The sequence below is a fragment of the Aotus nancymaae genome, unplaced genomic scaffold (genome assembly GCF_030222135.1).
Source record: "Aotus nancymaae isolate 86718 unplaced genomic scaffold, 86718_ANA_hifiasm-v0.15.2.pri h1tg000006l, whole genome shotgun sequence".
Taxonomy (NCBI): Eukaryota; Metazoa; Chordata; class Mammalia; order Primates; family Aotidae; genus Aotus; species Aotus nancymaae.
This window is the reverse complement of record NW_026988417.1, coordinates 31316877-31343019: the sequence shown is the minus strand read 5'-3', so window position 1 is coordinate 31343019 and position 26143 is coordinate 31316877.

The window sequence follows — 26143 nt, the reverse complement described above, 5'->3', positions numbered from 1 at the left end:
TTTAGAGATTGATCAATTGCCAATGTCTTCAGGGACTTCATAGTCATATACATGTGGAATTTGCTGGACCATGGCTGCTAAATGGTACACTAATACAAATGTAGCATTTATTTGCTTTGTAACATAACCCATCAACTGCCAACTTCCATAACTAACCTGACAAATACCTAAGTATTTATTAATTTTATGTTCTTCTTTATTTTCCTATTCTATTATTCTATATCTAAGCCTAGGGATATATTCATACAAGACATTGGTGTAGCAGGTTAAACTGTTAGAGCAGTTTCTTTCCTAAAGAATCTTTTTCAACAATGAATTCAGTCCAAAAAAGAATTTCTTGACAAAGCATTTTCTTCTTCATCTGGAGAAGAGTTAAACAAAATAAAGAATAGGATCAAAAGAAAATTATATTAATATTAGTTGAATATTGTCCTTTATTATTGGTTTGATAACTGCATATAATTATTTCCACTTTACAATTTCTACACATGGAAACCACAGAAATTAAACATTTTACAGGTCCATGCCTTAAAAACATTATTGTGTAAAAGAGTTCATTTCCCAAGGTAAGGGAATGAAGGCAAAGAAAAGCATAAACTTTCTCAGATGATTTTGCAAAGCTAAGAGTTTTATGAGCCCAACATATACAAATAATTATAATAGTAATTGCTGTGGTAGTAAACGTAGATGACACTTATTCAGCTATTTGTGTAACCCAAACTAATTTGCATGTTTTAGATATATTTAAAAAAAAGAAGAAAAAAACCACGAAATTCTGAGATAGATACTATTATCATATCCTCTAAATAACACAAACTAAGGCACAGAGAAGTGAAGGTGCTTACACAAAGTCACACAGCCAGTAATTTGTAAGATTATAATTCAAACCTAAACTGTCTGGCTCTTGGATAAGGTTTCAAATGTTGGATCAGTTAAAAGTTGTCAGAAAGGAGATCTGGGAAAAAAAATGAAATAAAAAAATAAAAATAAATTTAAAAGTTCTAAGGTTTATTTAGCTCTTGGTAAATAGCAAAAACTTGGAATTTCTTTGAGTTTTAGGCCAAAAATGACACAATGATTTATCATGAGCAATCATTTTATGATTTATCAGCTGGCAGACTGATGAGGTTCTCTTTTAATTAAAAAAAATGCAAAAAATTATAAACATCTCAGTTACTAAGGGATTTATTACTCAGTAACTGGGCTCTTTGACTTCCTGAGATCAATACCAATATTTAGAACCCTCCATTTGATTGGTACCATGAAGTGTTTTTTTTTTTTTGCTTAGAAACAATGACCCTAGAAATGATGGCAGAAAAGCAATCATGAAAGAAGTGAGAAGGAAGCAGCCAATGGCATGAATGCATTTGGGAGGATAAAATGAAAGAAAGTATTTGAGGAAGTTAAGGATCTGGAAATTTATTTTATTAAAGCTATTCTTGTTTATATATTTACCCTTTGGAAAGTATTCATAAAACCCTTTCAGGTAGAGAGAGTACAAACAAGTAGTCCAATATGAAAATTATTTATTGGAAGTTCCATTTTCTTGTGACTTCTCTGTATATGCTAAAAGAAGTCTGTAATCCTGGTAGCTGGAAGAGATCCACATGTAATTGCATCTTTGTTGTGATTTTCCCCACATTTACCATGCATATATATATTTTCAGCTTATAGCATTCATAATGTTATGATATAAAAATATTCTACAGCTTCTGATCCTCTTTCCTGCTAACGAGGCCAAAATCATCAAAACAGTTAATTTTTTGCAAGTGCTTATGTTCATAAGATCACCTTTTCCCATTTTATAAGGCTTTGTAACAAGCTCAATATACAGTTAAAGGATATATGTGCTCTTATGTGGGTTTATCAGCTCTGCCTTATGTGGAGCTAGTCTGCCTCCATTTTTGCCCAGTCTTCACCATTTACTAAGATGTGATATCTTGTCACCCCTCTGGGCCAAGGTTTACTCATTTGAATAACAGAAACAACCAGAAATATTTTTCTTTTAGGGTTGTTGTGATAATAAAGTAAATTATCACGTGCGAAGCCACTGGCTTGGTGTCAGGCACATAGTAAGTGCTCAGTAAAACGTTAAGCAGCATTGTTATAACTTAACTATGTATGATAGCTGTGCAGTTAATTTTCTTCTTCAATTTATAATATCTTATTAGGGATACCATTTACAGAGTATAAATTACCTTCTAGCCACTTGGTCGACTTTTACATACATCATTTAATTTTAACATCTTAAAAATGTTCTAAGGTATATATTATAATACTTAATTTTTACGAAAGAGACTAAGAAAAATTAAATCATTTGCCTAAATGTATACCTCTAGAAATATGATTAAAAATCAATTCTGTCTGATTGTCCACATTTTAAACACTTAAATAATTCTGATTTTTTTTAAACAGATCCTCTACAGAAGAATGGCACTAAAAGTAAAACCAATAAAAAGCCATGTATCTTTGCATGGAATAATTCTAGTGCTTTCACCTAGGATCATAGATATACTGCCCAGATTCCTTCTCAGGACTAAGGCTTTCATTTCTCCACTAACTACGAAATGTGACTACTGATAACTCACAGCCTAGTACTATTCAATAATTTACCTCAGCACAGAGAAAATGTTTTAGTCATAGTCAAGTTCTTTAGTCCCCATTCAAATGCCTAGTCAATGGAGGGATACAAAATCTGGCTCCTCTTATTCCAGTTTGGGATATCACTGAAGGACCAGCTCAGGTCTAGTATCATCACGTGATCTGCTGGTTGTCAGATATAACCAAATTGCAGCTTAATTACTTCTTCTTTCCAATTTTGCTTCCCTTAATTATTACAGTTATGATATCTCCAGTTCTCCCTCATAAACTACCTGCACTTGAATATGTCTCAGAATCTGTTTTTTGAAGAGCCCAAGTTCTGACACAACTCCTGCTGTTTCTTGACACTGCATGTTAAAACTCCACTATAAAAATATATATGTTGCAGAAATTTCCAAAAAATTAATTCTGTGATTATTTATTGGAAATAACCTAATTGTTTTTAAAAATATTTCTATTTCAAGTAAGTTTTAATAATTCTGAATTCAATGATAAATAGACATTATATGACAGGATTTTTAAAAACATTTTTCCTCTGTAAAATGAGTTAATTAATATCTAATAATAGTTTTGGAAAAATAAAAAAGTGCATCTCTTTCTAAAGTTTTTACTGTATTTCCACACTCATTTTACAAGTATGAAAAAATAAGAGCTAAAATAGCCTGTTCAAAATGTACTCTGGTGTAACTTTAGCAAAGGCGGTATTAGCTGCTGTTGAAATAAAAAGACTGTATAAAAATTTCAATTTATCTAGTATTTCAGAAAATAGTATTTTGTCATCACATCATTTAGCCTTTTGAAATAATTTGATACAAACTCTGCATTTTATTGATAAAAAGAAGCTTCATTCAAACAACAATTTTGTGACAGAAAAGGTATAAACATATTTCTATGAATTTTTAAAAATCAGTGCTAAATTCTGCTCTCTTATAAATACATTTTATCATCTGTAGAGAGAAAAATCTAATAGTTTCGGTGATGTGAAAGGCAACTGTGTCCAAAATATGTAAGAAATTTTTATAAATCAAGAGAAAGTCTCCACATAGAATATGGACAGAAGAAAGAATCTAAATGTCCATTAAATACATTAAAATATTTTAATTCCAGGCAAGGTGTGGTGGCTTATACCTGTAATCCCAGTACTTTGGAGGCCAAGGCGGGTGGATCACTTGAGGTCAGGAGTTTGTTCCCAGCCTGGCCAAAATGGTGAAACCCTGTCTCTAGTAAAAATTCAAAAATAATTGGCTGTCATGGTGCGCAGCTGTAGTCCCAGCTACTCAGGATGCTGAGGTGGGAGGACGGCTTGAACCTGGGAGATGGAGGTTGCAGTAAGCCAAGATAGTGCCACTGCACTCCATCCAGGATGAGAGTGAAACTCTGTTTCAAAAAAAAAAATTGCTTTTGTTAATCAGAGAAAATATATTAAAATAACTATACAGTACTATCAGAGTACTGTATATTAAAATTAAATTCAGTTGACTTAAAGTAAAAATATTAATTTTGTTCCTAAAGAGGATCAGAAAATGCTTCCTTAATATATGTCACCTTAGTATATAAATTATTTGGAGCTGAAGGTGACTGAGAATCAAAAGATTCAGAACAAAACCTTCTGGGAGCTTCCTTGTCTTACTTCTGAGATATAAGGACTCTGAGAAATGAGGACTGCCATAAATCCTGTCTCCAAAGAGGTGGATGGCCATGAAGAAGACAGGAAGCTAGCACTGGAATGAGTCTGTACAAAGGAAGTTTATTAAAATAATCCTTATCTTTAATTGGTTTCCACATATATTGGTTTTCCCACAATTTACTAACCCCAGAAGTTCAAACTTTCCTTTCTTTTGTCTAGTCAACTATCCACAGTTTAACACTTTTTGTTAAAATGGTGTACATGCTTCTGAATCAAAGCACTTCCATAGGTTGTTCTTATTTTGGTGATACTCTCATGCACATAAAAATATTAATAAAATACATAAGACTTTTTTTTTTTTGAACGGAGTCTTGCTTTGTTGCCAAGCTAGAGTGCAGTGACATGATTTTGGTTCACTGCAACCTCTACCTCCTTGGTTCAAGCAATTCTCCTGCCTCAGCCTCCCAAGTAGCTTGGACTACAGGTGTGTGCCACCATGCCCAGCTAATTTTTGTATTTTTAGTAGAGACCAGTTTTTATCATGTTGACCACGATGATCTCGATCTCTTGACCTCATGATCTGCCCACCTCAGCCTCCCAAAGTGCTGGTATTACAGGCATGAGCCACATAAGACTTTTATGCTATTCATTTATCTTTTATTAATTTATCTTACAAGCCCAGAAACTGAAACACAGATTGTAGTTTATATATATATATATATATATATATATATATATATTCTCTCCTCTACACTCCTATTGTATCTGGCATGGTTCTAGGAGCTTTACTCTCATTGTGTCTTTTTCGGAAAACATAGAGCAAACTAAGGAATGAGTATCTTCATCATACAGATGAGCAATCTAAAACTCAGGTCAGTTAAGACATGTAAAAGAAAAGCAAAGGTAAAATTTTAAACAAGATTCAGTATTATTTAACTTCAAAGTTTATAAATCTTCATTAGGACACATACACATTTGACTTTTGAAAATCACAAATTTAGACTTCATGGGTCCATTTATATGTGTTTTTTAAAAAATAAATATTTGAAAATTGTTTTAGAGTTTTGCAATAATTAAAAAAACTCACAGACCATGTAGTCTAAAAATACTCAAAAAGTAGAAAAAAAGGTATGTCAGGAATGTGCAAAATATATGTAGATGCTAGCGTTTTTGCATTATTTATTACCATAAAATATACACACACCCATTATAAAAAGTTAACATTTATTAAAACTTAACATACACAAGTGCTTACAGACTGTCTATAAGGCCATTCACATTTGAGAGAAAGGTAAGCAAACATAAAGATGCAGTATTACATCATAACTGAATCAAATTAATTGGAATATATACTGTACTACTCTGATAACTTTGTAGCCACCTCCTGTTGCTATTGCAATGAACTCAAATGATGAGAATATCTGCTTAAAACATCTTGTGATACTAATCATCTCTGCATGACTACTTTGTCACTCCAGTAATTTGCATGCCACAATAAAAAGTGATTTCTCATGGTTATTGTGTGTTTTCAGCCATGTGTAGGGTAATATTATAAACCTTGAATAGCATCATGAGACTCATACAAAGTGCCAACAGTAATGTGAAAGCAAAGTCATGACACAACAAGAAAAACTTGAATCACTTAAGATGTATCCCAGATTGATATCTGCAGCTGGGGTGGCATAATATTCAAGATGAATGAATCCAGCATAAGGAGTATTGTAAAAAGAAAAAAAAAGAAAAGAAAATGTCTGAAGTCATCACTGCAGCTATACCCCAGGCACAAAAACCTTGTACTTTTAATAAAATACCTTTTTATCACATATTGGCAATGCAGTTTTTATGTGGGTGCAATATTGCTGTAAGAAAGACATAACTACATACTCAAATATGATTTTTTAAAAATGAAGTCATTATATTATAACATAAACCAAATGGAAAAGGAACAATCTAAAGGTGAAGAATTTAATGCCAGCAAAGGATAGTTTAATACTTTTACAAAGATGTTTGGTTTTTAATAAATGGCAAGATAGAACAAGCAGCTTCTGCTGACCAAAAAGCAACAAATAGATTTCCAGATGCCATTAAGAAATGCCTATTGCCAATCTTTGGTTACAGATTTCGTAGACAATGAGAATGCATTTTCCAGATTGATTCCACTGATGCTTTTCTATTGAATTCAGAAAGTACCTTGCTAGCAAAGAACAGCTTTTAAAATGCTTCTAATGTTGGACAATGACCCCCTGGTCACACACAGTCTCATGAATTCAACACTGAAGGCATCAAGTGATCTCCTTGCCACCAATCACACGGTCTATAATTTAGCCTCTAAATCAGCACAAGAAGATCCAATGCGAAGGATTTATTCGGCTCCTGGGCGAGGTTCTGCGGTCCGACAGGAGGGGCTGGAGAAGTCACATGGACTCCTCTCAGATATGGAGTTTTATAGGGAGTGGAGGTGTTCGATTGGTTGTGGAAGAGCAGGGTGTGGGCAAAACAGGACTGCTATAGGGTAAGGTTACAAGACTTCGTTTGCATACAAGACTTGACTGCTATTGGCTAGAGTTACAAGACTTCGTTTGCATACAAGACTCAATTGCTATTGGCTAGAGTTACAAGACTTCGTTTGCATACAGGACTTGGCTGCTATCAGCTAGGGTTACAAGACTTCGTTTGCATTTTTGTGGGGTTTCTTAAAGGGGAGTTAGACTGTGTGAGGGGGGTGGACGTGTCTGAGTTCCCGGTGGGGGAGGTATCCGAGCTCCCGGCAAGGCGACCGGCCTTACATTCCGACCTTTTGATGATAGAGGGCACCGCTCTTTCTGACTACTTCCTGCTGAATAGGGGCGGAATGAAGGGGACAGGTCAGTTGGTTGGTGCCTCGACTGAGAATTGGACATAGGGATGAAGCAGCATTTGGTTAACAGCCACTTGTCCAATTTCTCGCATATGAGCTTGTAGGAACCTGAGAAGGAAAGGAGCCAAAATGCCACCAGCTTAGAGGAGAGACAACAACTAATGGGAGGGAGACTGCTCGTTTGTTTTGGTAAGCAGTGGGAGGTGTAAGGAGGGATAGGAGCTCGGCTTGCCCATATACATTCAACTGTGGGACTAGAGTAATGGGCACACAGGGGGAGGGAAGGGAGGCATTTATAACCTTGGTTAGGGTCCCATTACACCAAAAGTATCCTCCTGGAGGTGCATAGTGGGTGGATCTTACTTTTACAGTTGTGTTGCAGCTGGAGCTGTTAGTCGTTCCGTAGCAGAGAAAGAGACCTTGGGAGTGTGCCTTGAACAGCGGGATCCCCGTTAGGGTGGTGCCAGGTCCCGTAGATGATCATGACAGGTTGAAACCTGTCCAGAGGGGAACTGTGACTAAGGGGGTTTGTTAAGGGAGGCACATAAAGAGCAATTAGTGAAGTTTATGGCTTCGGCTAGCGTTAACCAAGAGAAAGGTTGGGGGTTATTGCACCTTTATTATCACCCTTATTATTATTACTGTCATTACTACAACCTTTATCATTACCACCTTCAGCATCATCACCTTTACCATCATCACCATTACCATAACCTTCATTATGATCATCACCACATTCACCATCATCACCATCCCCTCCATCATCACCTACAACATACTACCATCACCTTCATCATTACCTTCATTATCACCTTCATCATTACCTTCATCATTACCTTCATTATACCTTCATCATCATTACTACTTTCATTACCACCACCATTATTAACAGTCACCTTCATCTCAAGGGCCTGAGTTGGTTAGTTAAGGTGGCCTCATCCTGTAGGTCCGTTGGGGAGGCGACGTGCCTCGAGGGTGGCTGAATCTGTGATTACTGCATAGGCCACTTTTCGTTACCCCTCAGCTGTCACTATTGAACTCCCATTTACATAAAAGATAAGGTCTAGGCTAGAGAGAGGAAGATTAGACAGTCCCTCCTGAAGTGCAACAAATGTATCCATTAGTTTAGGACAGGAATGGGCTGGGGAGGGGGAATGGGATAGAAGGGAAAACAAAGTAGCTGAGTTGAGTAGAGAAGTGGGATGAAAGCTGACTGAAAGATTTTCAAAGAGAAAGTAAGACTCAGAGTGTAGATGAATGGTAAAGGACTGAGCACCACATATGCAATGATGATAAGGAGGAAAACAAAAAGGGCTAGGACTGTCTGCCCTTGCAGACATGGCAAAATTAGAGGTTACAATAAAGACAGTACCACATAAAAGACTGACGGACAAAGGGTGGGTGCCCCCCAGATGGGAGACCAGTCTGATGCCTTCCTGGCCACGTCCCCGAAGGGATATTTCAGGGGCGTCTTGGCTAAGGTGTACCCGTATAACCCCTGGGCCTGGTCACCTCACAACTTTCAGTCCAGAGGTGAATCACCGTTATGCCTTATGACGTCTCTGTGGAACCACGGGTTGAGGCCCACACAAGTCCCGTAGCTGTTAGGCCATGAAACCACACATAAACTCACTCACTCACTCACTCGCATTTGGATTAGGAAGAGAAACTAAAGAGAGAGAGTTAAGAGCAGGAAGTGGCCACCATCTCAGGAGCGGAGAACGACCGCCATCTTAGGTATGAGAGAGACAGAGAGAGAGAGAGAGAGAGAGAGAGAAAGAGAGAGAAAGAAACTGAAAGTACAGTTTCTTGATTAACAGGAGCCTTTGTGCCAACAGGCTGGTTCAAAATAAAGGTTTTGGTGGCATAAGCCGGGGGGTTTGCTCTGCCGTGAGGCAGGGCTGCTTGCTTCTGAGTACCCACACCTCAGTCACTGGTGAGGGTTCAGGAAAGTGGGAAAGTCTCCCTCAAAATCCTGACCCTAAGAAACCCCTCACGGGGAGAAGACAAGAGTGCAGGGACGTCTCCTCAACACTCAGGTCTTTAAGCCGGAGTCCCGGACTCACAGCAAGAATCCCTGATGTTGCAATGGTTTCGAACAGGGACTCTCCGAGGACAGCGGGTGGGGTAGTGGGCAACAGAAGTCTTACCTTGTGGTGGAACGGCAGCTCCCCGGTCCGGCTTTGAGTGGAGGAGTCAGTGTCCCCCAGGAGGGGTCTTACAACTTCTCCCGGGTTTCAGCACCATTTGTAAGGTTTGTTAAGGTCTTGCCGAGTTTAAAAAGGAAGAAACTGAGGCCAGCACAAGAAGATCCAACGTGAAGGATTTATTCAGTTCCCGGGTTCTGCGGTCCGACAGAGTGGACCGGAGAAGTCACATGGACTTCTCTCAGATGCGGGGTTTTATAGGGAGTGGAGGAGTTCGATTGGTTGTGGAAGAGCAGGGTGTGGGCAAAACAGGACTGCTATAGGGTAGGGTTACAAGACTTCATTTGCATACAAGACTTGACTGCTATTGGCTAGAGTTACAAGACTTCGTTTGCATACAGGACTTGGCTGCTATTGGCTAGGGTTACAAGACTTTGTTTTCATTTTTGTGGTGCTTTTTAAGGGGGAGCTAGACTGTGTGATGGGGGTAGACGTGTCCGAGTTCCCAGTGCGGGGGTGTCCGAGCTCCCGGCAAGGCGACCAGCCTTACAACTGTCAGATTCTTGTTCAGTAAGAATGCCTTTTTACTTATTTGTGTGCCTAACCCTCACTGGTAATGCTAGGTTTACTATGATAAGTTGATTTAGTCAAGTTTCCTTAAGGAAGTTGATTTCATAGTCAGAGTAATTAGTTTAAGGAGATATTAGTAAATTTTTTTTTTTTTTAAATGTGGGCAAGATTTAAGAAAACCAACAGGGAATAGTTCAGTGTAGCAGCACCAGCAAAAGAGAAGCTGTCACTAAACATGGGAAATTCAAAAGCAAAGGCACTGTTGGAGAGAGACATAGACAGCCCTCAGCAACCCAGGAGAGATGAAGTATAGATTTCTGAAAATTACTTTGAGTAAAGAACCAAAATAATACAAACCACTGGTGGTATGGTTACTACTTTCATCCTGGTAAACAGCAGGTCACTTTTGGGAAAGCTTGAGGGAAGATTCACAATGTACATCAGCTGCCATATTGTAAGATCTTATCTCAAAAAGACCCCATTTGCCCAAGGTTAAGTCAATCCAAAGCTGTGAATTGGTTAATGCCTAGAAACTTAGTATGAGGCAGCTGGGTACAGTGGCTCACACCTGTAATCCCAGAATGTTCGGAGGCTGAGGCAGCTGGATCACCTGAGGCCAGGAGTCTGAGATCCTCCTGGCCAACATGGTGAAACCTTGTCTCTACTAAAAGTACAAAAATTAGCTGGGCATGATGGCAGGTGACTGTAGTCCCAGGTACTCAGAAGGCAGAGGTGAGAGAATCACTTGAACCCGGGAGATTGAGGTTGCAGTGAGCCAAGACTGTGCCATGGCACTCCAGCCTAGGCAACGTAGCAAGACTCCATCTCAAAAAAAAAAAAAAAAAAAAAAAAATAGTATGAGGCCATTTATCTTCGTAAGTTAGTTGAGTTAGGTGTCTGCCTACTTAATGTAGATATAGTTTTGCTCTTATATATCCTGCAGCATATTAGTAGCTGTTGGTCTATTTTGTTTCTAGCAATATTGTGATAAATTACCTAACACCACAGATACCTGTGTGCACAAAATCTGACCACCACTTTCTGTGTATGGCATCTTTTAATACCTTCTACCTTATCTCTGATAGTTAAATTCTGTCATCTGCTGTACTACTTTATTATCTCTTCATGCCTAGTGAGATCAGAAAATTCAACCTTATTATAACATGACGACAGTAATCTCTGGCTCACAGAAGACAGCCACCATGGAACATTTCAAGGATGTTTACAAACCCTCATAAAAGCATTTCTTAGTATAATATCTTCCAGGTGCTATCATCTGACTCCTTCAATTGGTATGAAAAGGGAATGCCTTAACAGATTGTACATGACAAATTTCTGGCACTTTTGACTCGTAGACCATAAGCTATTACATTTTCCAGGCTTTAGTTAGTCAGTTGAACAGAGCCCGGATGCCACACCCAAGTTCACAAGCTAATATATTCAATCTTGAATTTGAGGACTGTGAAACCACAGCAATAGATTTTATTCAATACAGCATTATAGTATATCCTCCTTGACTCTGTACCCTGGAATGTATTCACATAGATGCTTCTGAAACATGGGTGATAGAAATTGGGAAACTTTAACAATTTGTTGGCCGATGTCCTTCAAGAATAGGCCACATAACTGTAAACTATGCACCATGAACTATCAGTATTTTCAGCAGGGAAGTTAGGTACATGTTCCTCAAATATATGAGCAATCCAATCCCAGAATCCCATTTTGAAGGTTTGTTTCCTGGGGTCGCTCCTGGGAACCAATTGCTGCAACACTTGTTATCTTAGCAGGAAGCAGTTAAACTGGGTTATTCTAGATCAGTTTAATAAAATAAATATTGCCACGTAATAAGCAGAGTTTAGAAAAATCAAAAGGAAAAATACAGTATTCCAGTACTAATATGGTAGTTTTCAGATTAAAAAGAGCCATCCTTAATCCCTGCAGTTCTAGGTGGTACCTATTGCTCCTTTCCTTGAGAGGCCATATATTTTTCCTCCTCTTCATTCCCAGCTGCCTTATGACTTGTTTTGACCAGGAAGAAAATGTCATTAAAATGAAGCTGAGTCATTTTTGAGATTTTTGAGACCAGCTCTAAAGAGGCCTGACTGCTTCTGCTTTCACTGTCTTGGATCCCTGAACCAATATGTAAGAAGCCTGGTTATCCTCCTTAAGACAGAGAACGATTCGGGTCTCAGGGTTTTCTGACACACAAGCTAGAACTTCCAGCTGCATGCTGCTGCATGAGCTATCCTAGCCAACAAAAAGTGGAACAAAGATAAATCAGCCCCTTAAATCCCTGATAAAATTAAAGAATAACAAAAACATGAATATTTGCTGTTGGGTTAAGTTATAAAATTTGGAAGCTATTTGCTATGTGGATAACTGAAATAGCTAGTAACAGTGAGTCATGGTATCACTCTCAGATCTGAGGGATATGCATTGTGTATCCCTTTCTAGGCTGAGCACAGATTCCAGCTTCTCTCTGAAATTCCACGCAGAAGTAATCTATGAAACCTCTGGATTTCAGCCAGGCACAGCGGCTCACGCCTACAATCCCCGAACTTTGGGAGGCTGAGATAGGTGTATGACTTGAAGTCAAGACTTTGAGAACAACCTGGCCAACATGGTGAAACACCATTTCTACTAAAAATACAAAAATTAGCTTGGAGTGGTGGTGCATGCCTTTAGTTCCAGCGACTTGAGTGACTGAGGTGGAAAAATCACTTGAACCCAGGAGGTAGAGGTTGCAATAAAAGATAAAAAAAGAAGAAACCTCTGGATTTCTAAAACACTTACTGACATAAACCCTGTATCTTTTATAGCGAACATCTTATATTATAATTATTTTAATGATTTTTCTCCCCAGTTATGCTGTTGATCTATGGTATGGGAAATCATTTTTATTTGACTCCTGATATCGCCTTGAAAATGTTTCCTTGAATTAGAGTAGGAATTAACATAGAAAAGACTTTGTGCAAGAATACATGACAAAGATGTTCATCAACAGTGGTCAAAATATTGAGTTAGATATGACATTAAATTCTCTTAACAGGGTAGTAATTTAAAAAGTCAGTACATTTATATATTCACTGGCCATTAAGAGACAAAGAGTAACTACTACATTCATGAAAATCAAGATTTTTTAATTTCTACTATTTAATAATTGCTATCTTTTATCCCTAATAACTAATATGCTTCTGATATATATGTGTGTGTGTGTGTGTGTATACATATATCAGAATTTGCATGTAAAACATTTATACAGAATTTATACGTTTTTCCAAATCATTACTGTCCATCAATAATATGTGTCACATTGTAATGAATAGTTTTTAGACATAGTGATTTTCATCATTAGTATGACAGTACCTTTAATATATGACGAATGACTATCCTTTTAAGATGCATAAAAGTAGTAATTGCTAAAATTTGAAAAGTACTTCCTATATACCCGGTGCTTTCCTAGGAGATTTTCCACATTAGCTCATTTGACCCCCACAGCAGTCCTATAAGTAATATTATCATTATCTCCATTTTACTAGTGACGACACTAAGGCACAGAGAAATTATGTGAAATGTCTACATTTGTTAATTGGCTACAAAAGCAATAGGATGAAGTATTATTTTTATAAGGTCCGAGCAGCTATGAGGATGCACCTTGATATGTGAGTTTTATCTTTCAATTTTCTTTTAACTATTATCTCGGAGTTACTATAAAGGGAAGCTGTCAAGCTCAGTGGTTTTTCTCCCTTCCTTTGTTTTTGGGCTTTCTGCATCATTTCTTCTGCTGCATCCAAGAACATGCTATATATATACTTAAATAGTTCATAGAAACACATAGCTCAGGCCTCTTAAAACTGTTCACAGATAGCTTAGTCAACTTGCATTTGATATGCACTATTTGCTTGTAACACTGGCAAGGATATCCAACCAGTTCACACCTCTTTGTTGTGATTGAGATAGTAATGATGGCAGTAGCAGTCCGGTCTGGAGCCGCAGCTGCCATGACACCAGCTGAAATGGGGGAGGCATGACAAGGGCCACACACTCCACAGAGCTGGTGGGAACTGGTAACAGGCAGAAGCCCCCTTCCAACCTGGAGGGGTGGGAGCCCCACCCTCCTAGGCACAACTGTAGCTGCCCAGGGCATCTCTGTACTCGTTGGGGCCCAGGAACTACCCCTGTCCACTCAGGCTTGAAAGTGCCTGCTCCCATTGCCTGGCCTCTCCTTGCTTCTGGCAACTGCACCAATTCTGGAGCAAAGTTGTGGCTGAGCCCAGGCGCTGTCATGACCTGGCTATATGTGCAAGCATTCAAGGCAGTGCTGACAAGCCAGCCCCCTGCTGCCTCAGCCCCCTCTGGACATTGGGCCCTGACAGGCACAAGAGGGAAGCTAAAGCGGGCTATGGGTGGCTTGGCGTGAGCCTGCAGGCACCCCTCAACACAAACAGCCTGTGTGCCATGGGCTGGTTAATAGTGGCAGGAGGCAGACAAGCTCCTGGGAAGAAAGGAGTAGGTCCTTAGTGAAACCCTGAGGCCTGTGTGTTGGGTTGCCAGTTCCATATACTGGAGTGAGAAATTATGGTGCTCTTTCTAAGCTCACCCGTGGCTGCCTATGGAGCAATCAGCCTGCACTTTCTACCCTCAGAAGCCCATAAAAACTTCATATTCAGCCAGACTCAGGCAGACAAAGGGATGAACTGCCTAGGGAGAGGAAATACATACTGTGTGTCTTCTCTCCTCTGAGAACTGAAACTTGGGGATGATCTACCTGTGGAAAGGGGTGACCCACTGTGGGTCTCCTTTGAGCTGTTCTTTTGCTCAATATAAAGCACCTCTTTGCTTTGCTCATCCTCCTCTCGTTCAGGTACCTCATTTCTCCTGGATGCAGGACAAGAACTCTAGGCCCGCTGAACGGTGGGGCTGAAAGGGCAGTAACACTGGCAGGGCTGAGACACACCCCTGGCTTGCCACATTGTGAGTGGTGAGAAGAAAAGAGTGAAGGAGAGAAGAGCTGCAGCCCTTCAGGGAGCTCAGATCCAGGAGCTCCCCAAGCCAAGGCTGTGATACTCCTTGGGGCTCCGTGGTTCCTGGCATCTCGAAGCTTCTGGGTGCCACTGCATTCCCCAGTGCCAGCCGTGGAAGTTGTTTGCAGTATGCCATGTCCAGACACAACCTCTCAGAGAGCCAGCACCTGTGCTGACACCTGGAGCTGCCAGCCCCACCACAGCCAACATGCTTTGCTGTGTGCACTGACTGTACACCACACACAACTATTCACACACCCCTTGCCACTCCGCACCTGGCTTACCCTTGACAGGCATGGGATCTAAGCTTGTAGGGCAAGCCAAGTGCAGCCTGCCAGGCCACATGAGCAGAATGAGCCCAGTGAGCCTGAGCAAAACTCAGGCAAAGGTGCCATTGGCCACAGAGGTTTCCAGCCAGAAAGCAACACCCCAAGATCCTATGACAGTAAGTTAGGATAAAGAGAATCATGATTAGTAAATATCATAGTCTTCAAGCAGAGTTACAAACTAGAAAGCTATGTGTTTACCTGGGGAAGAAATTGTGGAGGTGAGCCATGCTTCCACTTAAAATGTACAGACCATATACGGCTGTCTCTCCTCTCATTAAAGAACAACACATTGAGCTATTTATAAATTAATTTTTTAATACTTTGTGAATTAAAATAATATTCAGTGTAAACTATTCCAGTAATATTAAATATATTTAAAATGTTCTATTTATCTTTCTGAAACAAATGTTATTTTTCTACTGTGAATGTCTTCATGGAATCATGGAGCAGGTATTATTTTCTATTATCTGTAATTCTGGTAGGTAGCATTTGTGGCTTTCTTACAAAGATACGAAGAAAAAACTGATTTTAGTGCATTAAAAATACTGTGTTTCATGGAAATCAACTTTGTACAGATTAAATATGTGTAATGATGTTGTTGCCAGGTAGGTAATTTTCACCCAGTGGAGTTAACACACTTCATTCAAATGAATGGAGAAGATAAATCTAACTGTGATAGACTGAAATAATTTCCATTTAGAGGCAAGGTTGTCAATGAATAGTAACAAATATTTTTTGTCCTTGAAAATACTGAAAAATCTTTTAAAACTGTGTCCATATTTGTTATATATTTATATATGCATGGAATGCTTTTCATAAACTCTTGATTGGTTCTTGTTCCCAAATCACTCTGACACTCCCAGTGTGGGCTCACAGAATGGTGCCTATAGGACTGATTCCAATATGCAATTTCAGACATATTTTGTCCTTAGGGAGGTAGGCAATCCAATCCAACATCAAATTAATTGTTCTTCAAATTCAGTTTCATTGCGCAAACCACACATCTGCCTGGCCTCCCAATTTCCTTATGACTAAAATCCTCACTGTGTATTTGAATAAAGTAACATACTTTATTCAAATAGCCATTAAATGAATTCCCACCCATGGCTAGGTGATATGCTAGAGAAAATATACTACTGATATGACTGCAAATATCAGTATAAAAGGCCTACATTAATTCTTACGTAATGGGTCTTATCTTTCACTCAAATAAATGTATAAAAAAATTTTCTATCCTCCTAACAGCACTTTGGCCAGAAAAGACTTAAGGAATGGAATTAGGCAACAGAACCAACTGCTGAGAAACTGATTAGGACTTAAATACAGTAAACATAAAATATATAAAGAAAATGAAGCTGCATGCATTAATGTAACAAGTGAAAATAGTGTAGAAATGTCACAAGGTGGATAAATTAAAGTATAAACCATAGATAACCATCGATGGTTTATACACACTGGCTGTGTGTCCTTGTACTAGTTGGCTAGGCTCTCTAAAAATTGTTTTTCCTTTCTCCAAATTGTGAGAAATAATGCTTACAGGATTTTATAAAATTGTAGACATAATAGCCATCTTTAAGCAAATCTGTATCAAATCCTATATAGGGTAAGCATTTAATAAATTGTTAATAGTCATTACTATTTTAAAAGTAAATAATACTAATAATACTGTTTGCTATCTCAGATACTTTTAGTAATATTTAATTTTAAAAATGCCCTACCTTTAGTTAATTCATTTTATAGATATTTATTAAATACCTACAATATGACAGGCACCATTATAAGTCTTCAGTTATCCAGTAGAATTGGCCTCAATATCATAAAGGTTTACATAGTAAAGGTAACCATAATTAATTAGTAATGAAATAAATAAATAAAAAGTAAATAAATAGAAAATATTAGAAACCAAAAAGAGTGACATCAGCTACTTAACTTGTGTGGTTAGGGAAAGTCTTCACAAGAAGCGAAAATGTGAGTTAAGATTAGCATGATGAAAAAGATCGACTGAAATATATCTCCTGACACTGGGAATATAATTCATTCAATAACATATAATAATATGTTATTATCTAACATATTTCCCATTTTGCATAGACTTAAATATTTTAAATACATAATGGACTTAGAGTTATTAATTATTAGCAGTGATATGTAGTTGATGGACTCTTATTAATGATATGACTTACTATTCACATGTATTCATTACTTCATTCCTGCTTCATGCTTCAATATATATGAAACAGTTATTGAACATTGAATTTACACGTTGAATGTGTGTGTTGCCTGTCATCAAGGCAAGCAGCATAGTGGCTAGGAATTTCAGGGCTACATCTGACTTCCTAGGTTCTCTTTCACAAACAGCCCTATGACTTGTATAAATTATTTTAAATGTTTAAACACTTATAGTGTCATTGTTAAAATTCTAATAATTGTATATGTTGTAGAATTTTTAATATTATATGAAATGATGTTCATAACCTAACCTCAGCATCTGGCATATGCCAACGATTTGGTTTTAAATAATATGATTTAACAAGATAAGGGAAAGGAGCTGGAGCATTTTTTTTTTTTTTTTCAGTGTGAGAGATACTGTGATAAAGCACATGCCCAGAGTGGATTGAAAACACACAAGAACCTTTGCCTGTTGTTGAAAGGGGGTAAAAGAACAACTGTCAGAGAAGATTTTACATGTCAATGAATGAATTTTCTGTAAATCTCTTACATTCATGGTGTTCAGCAGTCTGCTGCAGAGCTGATGACACTTGTGGAAGTAACTGTGAGGCTTGATCGAAGACCTTTTCTGCCCAGATTAATCACACATGTCCTCTTTGAATCCATTTGCCATTAAAAGTTGGGGATAAATAATAATAAATAATAATAAAATATAATCACTATATGTGGTTATCTCTAATGTTTCCTTCTTTTTTTTTTTGAGACAGCGTTTTGTTCTTGCCACCCAGGCTGGGGTGCAGTGGTGTCATCTTGGCTCACTGCAATATCCGCTTCCAGGGTTCAAGTGATTCTCCTGCTTCAGCCTCCCAAGTAGCTGGGATTACAGGCACGTGACACCACGCCCAGCTAATATATATATATATATATATTAGTAGAGATGGGGTTTCACCATGTTGGCCAGGCTGGTCTCCAACTCCTGATTTCAGGTTCTCTGCCTGCCTCAGCCTCCCAAAATGCTGGATTACAGGTGTGAGCCATTGTGCCCAATCTCCTTCTTGTTTTAGGGAAAAAAAAAAAAAACAAACACTCCACTTTATAAAGCAAAAGGAGATAATGTGGGACAACTCTAACTAATCCGTGCTATCATGGAGACCAAATTCTTAATTCCTATCATTTCTAGATAAAAGTTAAAGCCATACATTGATGACAATAAGAAGAGGGAATTAAAAAATCCTGTTGTATTTAGTATTTTGAACAAAAATATTAACTTGTACTTTGAAATGAATAACAATCCAGATGAAAGCCTACGGAGCATCTTCTTGAATCAAATGAGGCATCTAGAGAATGAGCACTGTATGCCCATCTTGTAGACGAAATTAGAGGAATGAGATCTCATTTAGATAAGACATGATATGCCATTTTTAGATTTAGTTAAAATAGTCTATGTCAAGTAAATTCATCATTCTACTTCTAGAGCTAATTCTCAATTAATGGGAACATCTCTAATATATTAAATGTGTGCTTCCTTACAACTTTAAATTTTGAAACCAGTTCTCACCCTAAGCAATGACATTCCAATGTACTTGTTAAGAGAATCTCCAAGTTCAACCCCCCACCCTTGATTCTTCTAATTTTGTACTCCAGTTGCCTTATGTCTGCCTTATAGGGTTGTTTGAATTCACTGGGTTCTTATTAGGTAACTTAGCTCCACTGTTGCATAAATTACTTGTCTGAGAGACTGAATATGAAGAAAGCTGTGCTGTCAAACTAAATATCAGTAATGACTATTTCACAAATCACTTCTTGAATGAAATTCTGGATCTTACACTTGACTTGGACCATTGGCTAATGGTTCTATGCACTGAAAAACCATGTTTTTCCTATCCTTTTTTGACTGGACTGAGAGTTCATTCTTTAAGCTACATTGAATCTCAAAGTATTTATCTCATCATTAGAATAACTATTCCAGGGTTTGTTTTTAGCAAACTCAATAATCTCTTTGGGTTGGGGAAACCTACACAAACCACCCACAATGAAGTCTCATAATTATAAAACATATTACTTGATTTATACCACAATAATTATATTTCGACTCATATTTTCATATGAAGGGAATGTTTAAATCTATGTTTCACATTCTCCAAGTGCCGTTCTGGTTCATTTTAATTTCAGCCACTGAGTTGATAGGGCTCAAAGGAAAACAAAATGGATTTATCCATCACTGAACACAATTAATTGTATATTGGCCTCTTTAGGAATGAAGTTAGATAAAATGACTTAATCACAATTTTTCAGAGGGAAATTATAAATAATTAACCACTCTGACTATGACTCCTATAAAAGAAAGTGAAATTCAGCACATCTAAGCAAATGACAATCAGATAAGGAAATTACTTACCGAGAATATTCCATTATTGTGACTGCTTCTGCCCATATAGCAATACCTACTGGCTAAGGCTACTACTCTTTAAATCTAAAACTATATATACTAAGACTCGATGTCAAATTTATCCACATAGCTGCACAAATAACTACTTTACAAATATATCTATTTTTTGCTAATAATTCCTCTTTTCATTAATTCACATCTAAGAAAAATTGAAAATGAATGTGAAGTGGTGTATTACATCAAATCACTAAAACTGAAATAGTTTTTATGTCTGAATCCACTATGGAATATGTTTTGGGCATAACCATGCAGAATTACTCCATGGAGAATTAAGGATTTGTCAAATATAGCTATTTATTCGATACAGTTTTCTCAATCTGCAGGCTTACAGACATGCCCTGAAAAGATGCATATTTGTTGATGCTACATAAGAAAGATATAAATAATTTCTTGTCATATGAATAATTTATTGTCACATGAAGCAAATATCAAGTCCCTTTGTTTTTGGCATATGCAAAACTTTGATAGTGTTATATGCAGTAAAATATCCAACCAGAACAAACCAACAAACCATATTCGTTTGTTAGGGCTTCCATAACAAAATACCACAGGCTGAGTGTCTTAAAAAGCACATGTTGGGCCTGGCATGGTGGCTCACACCTGTAATCCCAGCACTTTGGGAGGCCAACGTGGATGGATCACAAGGCCAGGAGTTTGAGACCAGCCTAGTCAACATGATAAATCCCCATCTCTACTAAAAATACAAAAATTAGACTGGTGTGGTGGCAGACACCTGTAATCCCAGCTACTCGGGAGGCTAAGACAGAAGAATCACTTGAACCCGGGAGGTGGAGGTTGGAATGAGCCGAGATCATGCCACTGCACTCTAGCCTGGGTGACAGAGCAAGACTCCATCTTGAAAATATATATATATATATGTACACACATATATATATGTGTATATATATATGTACACACATATATATGTGTATATATATATGTACACATATATATATGTGTGTATATATACATATTCATATATATATGTGTGTATATATGTATATATATACACGCACATAGCTATTTCTCTAGTTACAGGGGCTAGGAGTCCAGGAGGCTTGGCTTGTTCTGAGCCTTGGTTTCTCTTTGTGGCTTGCAGATGGCTACCCTCTTTCTTCCTCTTCCTATCTTTCTCCCTCTGTGTATGCATGTCCCTGACCTCTTTTTCTCTTCATATAAGAACACACAAAAAAGTGAATTAGAGCTTCACCATAGTGGCCTCATTTTAATTTAATCACATCTTTAAAGAACTTACTTCCAAATATGTTTATATTTAGAGGTGCTGGAGATCAAGATATTAACATATTAATTTGGGGAAATAAAATTCAGCCCATAACATAAACAAAATATAGCAGAAGTTTGCTCCTTAAATCTTTCAGTTTGCTCTGAAATTTTGGTAATCTCATCTACAAAATACTTTCCAAAATCCTTTGTAGCTGGGTTTCCAAATATTAAAAACATGCTGCAGCTGAGATGCAGCAGGTTTTGCCTCAATGTTGATGGCTGATGAATAATCAAGATAGTGGTTGCTGTGGGTTAGGATGGCTGTGACAATTTCTTAAAACAAGACAACGATGAAGTTTGCAACATCAATGGACTCTTCTTTTCATAAAAGATTCAGAAGAACTTTTGCACAGCAAAGGAAACTGTGAACATGGTGAACAGACAACCTACAGAAGGGGAGAAAATTTTTGGAAACTATGCATCTGACAAAATTCTAATATCCAGCATCTATAAGGAACTTAAACGCATTTACAAGGAGAAAACCAACAACCCTATTAAAAAGTGGTCAAAAGACATGAGCAGACACTTTCAAAGAAGACATACATGTGGCCAACAATCATATGAAATAAAGCTCAGTGTTACTGATCATTAGAGAAATGTAAATCAAAACCACAATAAGATACTATCTCATATCAGTTAGAACAGCTATTACTAAAAACTCAAAAAGCAACAGCTGCTGCTGATGTTGTGGAGAAAAAGGCAGCTTATACACTGTTGGTGGGATTGTAAATTATTTCAACTGTTGTGGAAGACAGTGTGGCAATTCCTCAAAAACCTAAAAACAGAAATACAATTTGACCAAGCAATCTCATTACTGGATATATACCCAAAGGAATAGACATCATTCTATCATAAAGATAAATACATGTGTATGTTCATTGCAGCACTATTCACAATAGCAAAGACAGGGAATCTACCTAAATGCCCATCAATGACAGACTGGATAAAGAAAATGTGTACATACACATGATGGAATACTATATGGCTATAAAAAAGGACATAATGTCGTTTATAGGGACATGGATGGAATTTGAGGCCATTATTCTTAGCAAACTAATGCAGGGATAGAAAACCAAATACTGCATGTTCTCACTTATAAGTGGAAGTTAAATGATGAGACACGTACACATGGACACATAGAAGGAAACAGTACACACTGGGGCCTATTGGCAGGCAGAGGGTGGGAAGTAGGAGAGATCAGGAAAAATAATTAATGACTACTGGGCTTAATACCTGGGTGATGAAATAATGTGTACAACAAACCCCCATGACACAAATTTACCTATATAACAAACCTGCACATACCCCTAAAGTTAAAAGTTAAAAAATTAATAAACTTTCAATAAATAAATAAATAAATAAAATTATAATAATTTAAAAAAGAAAAGTATAAATCCTTGGAATTTCTTCAATGGAGCATGTATTTATATGATTTATTGGAAAGATTGGAAGGACAGAAGTGAAAGGAAGAAGAAGGGGGTCTGTAGGGAAGCAAATTAAAATAGTGTTGTTACCCAAAGATTAGGAAGCTGCCCGACAACCCCAGGCTGAAGCCTACAGTCCACAATCCATGGAGACGCTGAAGGCTCTGCTGCTACAATTGACACTGGAATTGAGCAAGACACTGGGAGCCCATCTCTTGCTGATGCATGTGACACAATTGGCAATTGCTTTCAGTTCCCTACCACTGCATCAATGTTACTGTTATAGAACATGTGGAAGAGAAAAGTAGACATTGGCTACTGCCTTCTTTCTATTCTCCATCTAGTGCTTCTCACTGGCAGAGCTTCATAGAAAGAGAATGAACAAGGGAGTCATCTCTGTTTAATCATCATGGCTTTATAATATATCTTGATATTTGCTTAGCCAGTACAAATTATTTGTAGCATGTAATGCTGTTTGATAACATTTTACCCACAGAAATTCTTTCATAATTACAATCAGTTCTCTCAAACTCTGCCACTACTTTATCAACTAAGTTTATTTACTGTTCTAAATCCTTTGTTGTCATTTCAACAATGTTCCCAACATCTTCATCAGGAATAGATTCCACCTTAAGGAACTATGTTCTTTGTTCACCCATGAATCTGTAATCTGAAATGATTTCATAAGAAATGACCCCTGATCTATTAAAGTTGTATCATGAGATTACAGCAATTCAACCACATCTTCAGGCTCAGTTTCTAATTCTAGTTCTGCTATGCTCACCACATCTGTAGTTACTTCCTATATTGAAGTTTTGAACACTTTACAATCATCCATAAGAGTTGGAATTAATTTCTTCCAAACTCCTGTTGATGTTGACATTTTGATGTCCACCCGTGAATCATGCATGCTCTTAGTGGCATTTAGAATAGTGAATTATTTTCAGAAGGTTTTTAATTTAATTTACCCATATCCATCAGGAAAATCACTATCTATAGCCTTAGAACATGTATTTCTTAAATGATAAGACTTGAAAGTCAAAATTACTCCTTGATCCTTGAGCTGCAGAATGGATGTTTTATTCACAGGCATGAAAACATCATTAATCTCCTTGTGCATCCATATCAGAGCTCTTGGGTAATTAAGTGCACTTTTAATGAAAGTAATATTTAGAAAGAAATCTTTTATTTTTTTTCTGAGCAGGAGGTCTCAACAGTGGGCTTAAAATATTCAATAAACCATGCTGTCAATATATGTACTTTTGTCTAAAATTTGTTGTTATATTTATGAAGCATAAGCAGCAGAGTAGATATGGCATCATTATTAAGGGCCCTAGGATTTTTAAAATGCTAAATAAGCATCAGCTTCAGCTTATGGCACTGACTGAATTATTTCCTATTAAGAGAGTACTATGGTTTGGCACATGTCCCCATCCAAATCTCATCTTGAATTATAGCTCCCACAATTTCCACATGTCATGAGAGGGACCAAGAGTGAGGTAATTGAATCATGAGTATGAGTTTTTTTCCCATGCGCTTCTCATGATAATGAGTAAGTCTCATGAGATCTGATGGTTGTATAAAGGGCAGTTCCCCTGCACATGCTCTCTTGCCTGCTGCCATGTGAGATGTGACTTTGCTCCTCCTTCACCTTCCACCGTGATTGTGAGGCCTCCCCAGCCATGTGGAACTGTGAGTCCATTAAACCTCTTTTTCTTTATAAATTACCCAGTCTCAGGTATGTCTTTATTATCAGCATGAAAATGGACTAATACAGAGAGTGAGCCTTTCCTTTGAAGCTTTGAAGAAAAGCATTGAGTTCTCTCTAGCTATGAAAGTTTTACATGGCATCTTCTTTCAATTTAAGGCTGTTTCATCTACATTGGATATCTGTTGTTTGGTATAGTTATCTTCATCAATTATCTTAGCTGGATCTTCCAGATAACTTGTCTCTACATCAGCACTTGCTGCTTCACTTTGCACTTTTATGGTATAGTGATGGCTTCTTTCCTTAAACCTCTTGACATAATTTCTCTGGCTTCAAGCTTTTCTTCTGCAGTTTCTTCACCACTCTCAGACATTTTAGAATTTAAAAGAGTTAAGATCTCACACTGGATTAGGCTTTGGTTTAAGGATATGCTGTGGCTGGCTTGGTTTCATCTTCTATCCAGATCACTAAAAATTTCTCTATATCTAAAATAATGTTATTTTACTTATTATTTGTGTGTTCACTGGAGTAGTACTTTTAATTTTCTTCAAGAACTGCTTAGCAGAACATGGTGGTTTATAATGATAATCCTAGCACTTTGGGAGGCTGAGGTGAGAAGATCTCTTGAGGCCAGGATTTTGAGACCAGCCTAGTCAACACAGCAAGACCCCATCTCTACAAAATAAAGAAAATTAGCTGGGCATGGCTAATTTGTACATGTGTACATGTAGTCTCAGTTATTAAAGAGACTGAGGCAGGAGAATTACTTGAGTCCAGGAGCCCAAGGTTTATAGTGAACTAAGATGGTGCCACTGTGTTCAACCCTGAGTGGCAGAGCAAAATCTTGTTTCTAAAAACATTAAATAAATGAATAACTATTTATTTGTATTCACAAGTTGGCTAGATGTTTAGTACAAGAGAGGACAAGCTAATGGACTATTTCAGCTTTTAACATACCTTTTTACTAAACGTAATCATTCCTCACTTTAGTTTTAAACTGAGAGTTGTGACTTGATTTCATTTGAATACTTAGAGGCCATTGTAGGATTATTAATTAGTCTAATGTCAATATTGTTGAGTCTCAAGGAATAGGGAGGACCAAGGAGAAGAGAGATTGGGAAAAGCCAGTCAGTAGAGTAATTAGTACACACACAACGTTTATCAATTAAACTTGCTGTCTTAATTGAGTATGGTTTGTGGCACTTCAAAACAACTACAATAGTATCATCAAATATCCCTTATCACAGATCACTGTAACAGAAATATTATAATGGAAAGTCTGAAACATTGTAAGAATCACCAAAATGTGACTCAGAGGCATGAAGACAGCACATAATGTTGAAAAATTGATGCCAACAGACTTGCTCAACATTGGGTTGCCACAAACTTTCAGTTTTGAAAAAAGGCAGTATCTGTGAGACTTGAATGAAATGGAGTATGCTTATATTATGGACATACTTCTTTACATACTCAGCTCAGTCATTCAACAACTTTTGACAGACACCCATTCTTTCCCACTAAATACTTTTTAGTTATCTTTATTTCAGAGGCCACTCCTTGACTATCTCCATTATTTAAACTTTAGAAGTTATCCTTCCCATAGAGAAACGTCTAGGGCTCTAGTCATGTTTCTTTTCCTGTTGTTTATTTGTTTTTCCTCCTTCTAGAATGTATCTGTATATTGGTATGTACTACACATTTACTACACATTTTCCTCCTTCTAGAATGTATCTGTATATTGGTATGTACTACACATTTACCTCTAAACTCCACAACCACCTACTTATCTCCATAAAATATTTATTTTTCTGAGAGTTTTACCTGGCAAGCACTTCAGTGTGGTATATTCTAGAATGAATTATTGCTTTAAATTATTGAAACCTATTTGTCTGCTTTTGCTTTCATGCTATGAAATCACATAACCATCTATTAAAGACAAAACCATGCATACCTA